The sequence below is a fragment of the Elephantulus edwardii genome, unplaced genomic scaffold (genome assembly GCF_000299155.1).
Source record: "Elephantulus edwardii isolate Elephantulus edwardi_28Jun2011 unplaced genomic scaffold, EleEdw1.0 scaffold00080, whole genome shotgun sequence".
Taxonomy (NCBI): Eukaryota; Metazoa; Chordata; class Mammalia; order Macroscelidea; family Macroscelididae; genus Elephantulus; species Elephantulus edwardii.
The window spans coordinates 1,360,932-1,366,931 of record NW_006399830.1 but is presented as its reverse complement, the minus strand read 5'-3'; the positions used below and the strand labels follow the sequence as shown (position 1 = coordinate 1,366,931).

Here is a 6,000-nt window from a genome sequence, read left to right as displayed (position 1 = left end):
GTGCTCTGTCCAGTCTGCCGGTCCACGGTCCGGGAACCATGCTCACAGAGGGCACACTGGGATGGGCACAGCCATGGCACATCCCGCTTATCTGTCTGTCCCTCTCCCCTCCTCTCCCTCTATGCAGGCGGCCAGGATGGTAGTGTCACATACTGCACTGCCCAGCTCCCACAGTTGCTAATAAAATGGCATCAATATTTGATAACCAATTATTAAATATTTAAAAATGTAAAACTGAAATAGTTTAGAAGTTAGCAGGGCATGAATAATTCAGACCCTCTCACTCAGCTTGGCTACAGGACTGAGCAGAGGCAGCACCCTGGAGACTGGGCTTGTCCTGGGGGCTGCTGTGTCCAGGCCCCTTGGCTGGGCACGGGCCCCTCAGCAGGACACGGGCCCCTTGGCTGGGCCTAGGCCCCTCATTTGGGCACGGGCCCCTCAGCAGGACGTAGACCCCTCAAGTGGACCCAGGCCCCAGAACACTCTTGGCGAGACATGCATTTCCTTGGTGTTGGGCAGTTCCCAACCCCCCTGGTTTCAAGGCCTTTGTGGTTAGCCCAGGGCCTCACTCCTCTGCTGTGAGCTTCCCATAGCTCCAGCCCTTTGGGGCCTGGACACGGCGGGGCTGCCCATCTTGCTGGTCCAGATAGATCATGTTCTTGGTTCCACCTGGGTACCTCACCAGACGGGGGTGACTTCCCTTCCAATGCTGGAACATCCACTTGCGTCTCCTCTGCACGTGGTCGCTGAACCACAGCCCACGTCCCACAGATGGCCGTTCCCCTTGCTTGAGTTGCTGGCTCAGGACCACATTCCCAGTGTGTCCGTCTTGCTGCCGGACCACCATCTGGACCAGAAGGGTCTTCAGCTGTGGTGCTCGTCTCGGCCCCCGCACCCCAGCGACCTGTAATCAGCAGCCTCCCCTCCTGTGGGTTGAGACAGCCGACTTGCTAGTCAGCACTTGAGCAGTTAACCAGAAGTCACCCCAGAAACCGGAAGCAGCTTACCAAGCATCCGACTTAGCTGACCCTCCATCGGGCTTTTAGAGGCAGTAAAACATGGGGGAAGATTGCCCAGCCTTCGCCCCAGAGCTGCAGGTGGAGTCCAGCTGCACAGCTCACAGACACCTGGGCGCTTCTGGTCTGCGGAACCCTGTTTCCAGGCCACGCGCAGCTCGCCCTCTGACAGGGGCACCTCCCAGGCCGATCCTGGGACAGTGAGGTCTGATCTCAGCTGGTCCCCCTCGCTCAGCCCTGTGTGCGGTGTGGCCACTACGCGGGTTCTTGACCAGCACTGAGTCTCCTGTTCCGACACACCTCATCTGGTGACACTGACTGTGGCCCCCTGCGTGACTCTTACCTGCTCCCTGGGTTTGTGAACTTCAGTACTTCTCGGCCTCCTGTCCTCTGAGCACCATCCCTGGACCAGCACTGCCCTTCTGATCTCACATGGTCAGTTCTAAGGTGTGTGCTTCTCCCGGATGGTGGTGCACACCTGATAGACCTGTGTGGAGCATGAGATATGCAGTTTGAATCGACCAGCAGCCCTGAAGAAGGATGCAGTCCACTCCTGGGATTTACTGCCGCTGAAAACCCCCTGGAGGGTTGGCTGTGGGTCTGTTCCAACTTGATGGTTCACAGTAGAAATTAACTGACTGGACCTTGAGACGCAGGGCAAGTTCAGGCCCAGGCTCATGGGTTGAATAAGTGTCTCTCGGGGGTCCCCAGTCTTGGTCTTTCTGTGATTCTAAGTTTTGGGCCACATTTCTCCCGCTCCATCAGGGGGCCTCCTTCAAGGCTGGGGAGTTTGGGAGTAGACAGCCAGGCCTGGTTACCAGCGCCCCTCTGGATGAGTTTGAACCACCAGCATTTAGGCCAGTGACTGAGCGTCTGGCTCTTGGTGCCACCTGGGCACACCTGTGTTCATCGTGAGCAGTGCTGATGCACTCTGCCGTGTGGCACCCAGATGGGCCAGTACCACCACGATGAGAAGTTGGAGGTGCAGAGCATGGAGGCAGCTTGTCCGGCTGCCGTCCAGACTGACTGTCCTGGCCAAGGTCAGGGTCCAGTGCCCCTCCCTGCCTCTCCTACTGCCCTCCACTGAACTGGTGTCCCGCCAGCTGCCACAGGACAGGGCCTGTCTGGATGCCTGTGTCCTGAGTACCACTGAGTGAAGGCCAAGTCCGTCCTCCACAGGGGACGCCCGCTCAGGCAAACCCATGTGTCCATTTCCCCCTTGGTCCGCGTGCTCAGCCCCCTCTCAGGGTCAGTCCACTCACCCAGTGTCCCCTCGGGCCCATACGCTCAGTCCATCACCCCGCCTGGGTGCCTCGTGTACCTCGGGCCCAGTCCATATGCCCAGTTCCCTCTCCGCCCAGCCCATGCGCCCTTCTCCCCAACCCTCTGGCCCCACCAGGCCCTCAGCGCCAACGGCTCACACATCCCTCCCCCTGCAAAACCACTTGGCTGTGTTTTAGTTTGAAGGACAAGATTAATGATACTTCTTGAAGCGGCTGAGAAAGTCGCAAGGGTAATGTTTACCAAGAGGGCCCACACCTCCCACCCGTGCGCCTGTGACTGCTGTCGGCAGCTCAGCTCCTCTGCACAGGGCTCAGGGCTGCTCAGAGTGTGTGTGTGCTGTGCATATGTGCCACACGTGTGCATGTTCGCTCATGTGTACGCACTGGGTCTGTACGTGAGTGTGTGCAGAGTGCATGTGTGTACTCTGTGTGGGAATGTGTGTGTGTGTGCATGCACTTGTGTCTGTGCCTGACAGAACACGCGCGTGAGCGCACACGGGTGGCACGAGACTTGCCCTCCTCTGCCCTGTGGCACTGTACATTGTGTACCTTGGTCCCCCCTGGAAGGTGAGCAGGTCATGTGGGTGCAGCATCCCCATCCAGGCGCTCACTGGCTTGGTGGTTCAAGCCCCAGGAAAGGTGCTTCTGAAGGGAACACACTTCGTCACCTTCTGGGCTCTGGACAGGCACCCACTGCAGTCTGGCCAGTTCCTCCCTGCTCACTACTGCTGGTGACCCCCTGCGCCCCCAGTCCAGCAGGTGTGCGGTCGAGCCCCACTGAGCAGCTCAGCTGGGCCTGAGGCCTCTTCTGGTGACAGAGCATGGTCCTGAGCGCTGCTGTTTAAGCTCCAAATCTCTGCATTGGGTAAACATTTTACTTACATTTCAGAAAGAAAAATGGTTCTGTCCAAAGTTCCCAGAGGACATTTCACAAGCAGCTTCCAATTCCTGAACGAAGCTGCTGCCAGAAGCAGGGTCTGCAGCCTCTGGAATGTTCTGTGATACAAGAGACCTCAGCCAGACGCGGCCTCTCCTCCCAGCATGTTGCTGCCATTTCCGTGGGGCTACAAGGAGGTGGGTGGGGCACTTGCACAAGAAGCCCTCTCCTCCCGTATCTGCATAGGAACAGCCCCGTGTATCCACTTGCGTGTCCCTCCTGGCTGGCTGGGCCCCCAGAGGGTGGAGTGGACTCGTTCCTGGGCTGTCTTTGGTAAGCATAGAGAGGGACACCTGCCGGAGTGTCGGCTGTCTGTGCGACCTCACCCTCCTGCGTCATTGCTGCAGTTGTCCCTCTCAAGCCTGTCCCTAGCCCCTGCTGCCCTCCACCTCCCCAGATGGGTCATCCTCCTATCCCCACCCTGTTGGTGCGGCTGAACCCAGGGAGCTCAGAGTTCTTGTCATCCGTGAGTAGATCAGCACCCTTTCTTCCAGTCTGAGGGCAAAAGCTCCACTGAACCTGCCTGTCAAGTGACCCTGCTGGTGTGTAAGATACCAGTGACACAGCTCCAGCAGCCAGCAGCATGCCCACCACCACAGCAGGGTCCCCTGACAGACGGGCGGGGGAGAGGGTACAGCCCGCGGCCATGGCCATTGTGGTCTGGCCGTGGACTGCACCCTCCCGCGCACAGCCTACCTCACCTGCCCCTTCAGTGAAAGCCGCCTTCTGTGTCCATCCTGCTGTCTAGGGGGATGCGCTGTAAAGCCGTCTCCGTGCCCACGTCTCTCGGGATGGCCCGCTCTCCACCGGCCGCATTTACGTAAGAGGGTGTTTATTTTTTACCCTCCGTCCTTGTAGGGAACCTTCACAGCTGCTCGTGCGATTCCAGGGGGAGCCAGGTGTCACTTCCAAGCTCAGCCAGGTGCCACGTCCTGGCTCTGCTCTGTGGCAGTGTCCCAGCCCTTGTCACACACCCACCCACCCACCCATCTGCCGGGGGACCATGTGTCCTGAGAGCAGCTGAACTGGAGCGGAGGTTGAGCTGGGGCTGAAGTTGGCCGTGTGCCGTGCAGGGAACACAGCTGGGCCCGAGGGCGTGAGCAGGGCCTGAGATGGGAAGCTGAGGCTGGGCCGCAGGAACACTCTGCCAGGCACTGAGTGATGCCCTAGGGTGCTGTGCTCATGAGGCAGCAGGGCCCCTGAAATCACCTCCTGGCCCCAGCACCCCCCCCCCCTGCTTAGGATGCCTTCGCAGAGGGCTGGGCTGGGCCAGTGTATCGGCCAGGCTCCAAGGGGACCTCCCCGAGCCCCACATGCCTGGGCAACCTGCGCACACGGCCACCTGGTTGGGCTGGACCGTGAACACGGGCGGGGTAAGTGAAGCAGGCAGGAAGTGGTGACATTTCTGCGCTGAGAGCCATCTTTTATTTATCTAATCCAAACTTCATGTGAATTATTCACCCCATTTATGTAAGCAGGGAGCCCAGCTGAGGCTGGTTGGCGCTGGATCTTAGCAGCAGTCCCCACCCCAACCAGTCTTCACTCCAAGGATCCCCGGCTGAGGAATGGTGATGGCCTTGAGATGTGGGAGGCCACGTCCAGGGGGTTGACCGGTGTAGTGGACGAGCAGGCATGTCCCTTATGGGTGTGGACTGGAAACTGCCACAGGAGTGCAGGTAGTGCTGCCCCAAGTGAATGGGCGAGCTGTCCCCACCAGAGGCTCTGGCTCGCAATGCCAGCTAGGGAGGCCAGAAGCTTCCTGGGGTCAGAGCTACCAGTTAACCTTTTGATTTTGTGCTCCGATTACTTGAGCATTCAGAGCCCGTGTCTCCCTGGAGACGTGGGGTGGACAGTGACAGCCATGTGCAGTGATGGGCAGAAATGGCCCTGGGCAGTGATGGGCAAGATAGGCACGATGGCTGTGGGCAGTGATGGAGGCGACGGCCATGGGCAGTGATGGCCGTGGGCAGTGATGGAGACGACGGCCGTGGGCAGTGATGGAGGCGACGGTCGTGGGCAGTGATGGAGGCAACGGTCGTGGGCAGTGATGGAGGCGACAGTCGTGGGCAGTGATGGAGGCGATGGCCGTGGGCAGTGATGGAGGCAACGACTGTGGACAGTGATTGAGGCGACGGTTGTGGGCAGTGATGGGCAGCGATGGCCGTGGGCAGTGATGGAGGCGACGGCTGTGGACAGTGATGGAGTTGACGGCTGTGGGCAGTGATGGAGGCGACAGTTGTGGGCAGTGATTGAGGCGACTGTTGTGGACAGTGATGGGCAGCGATGGCCATGGACAGTGATGGAGGCGACGGCCGTGGACAGTGATGAAGTTGACGGCCGTGGACAGTGATGGGCAGTGACGGCCGTGGACAGTGATTGAGGCGACGGTTGTGGGCAGTGATGGGCAGCAATGGCCGTGGGCAGTGATAGGTATGGTCATGGGGGGAGTGCAGCAGCCTGCAGGACTGCACTGGAGGCTTCCAGTGCTAGGGACTCACACCCAGAAAAAAGGTCCTGTGCCAGGCGTCCCATGTGACTGGTCACATCAACAAGGTGGAGTCGCCCTCTGCCCCTCTTCTCTGTGCTCGGAGGCAGGGACAGCTGCTGACGGCTGAGCCTGTTCCCTTGTCTGTGTAACAGGTCGCAGGCCTCCACAGTTTCATGTGAGAGTTGGCGTCCCTCACATTATAAGAACAGCAGTGCTTATAATCCTCTACTGGAACCTCTGGTGTCCTAGTGGGTAAAGAGCTGTACTGCTAACCCA

The 6,000-nt window shown here is 59.3% G+C and overlaps 1 protein-coding gene across 1 annotated transcript in view; it reads left to right on the top strand.

The window, feature by feature from the left end:
• MAD1L1 (MAD1 mitotic arrest deficient-like 1 (yeast)) overlaps positions 1–6,000 on the top strand; it is a 239,557-nt gene that overhangs the window by 187,565 nt on the left and 45,992 nt on the right. The window lies entirely within an intron of this gene.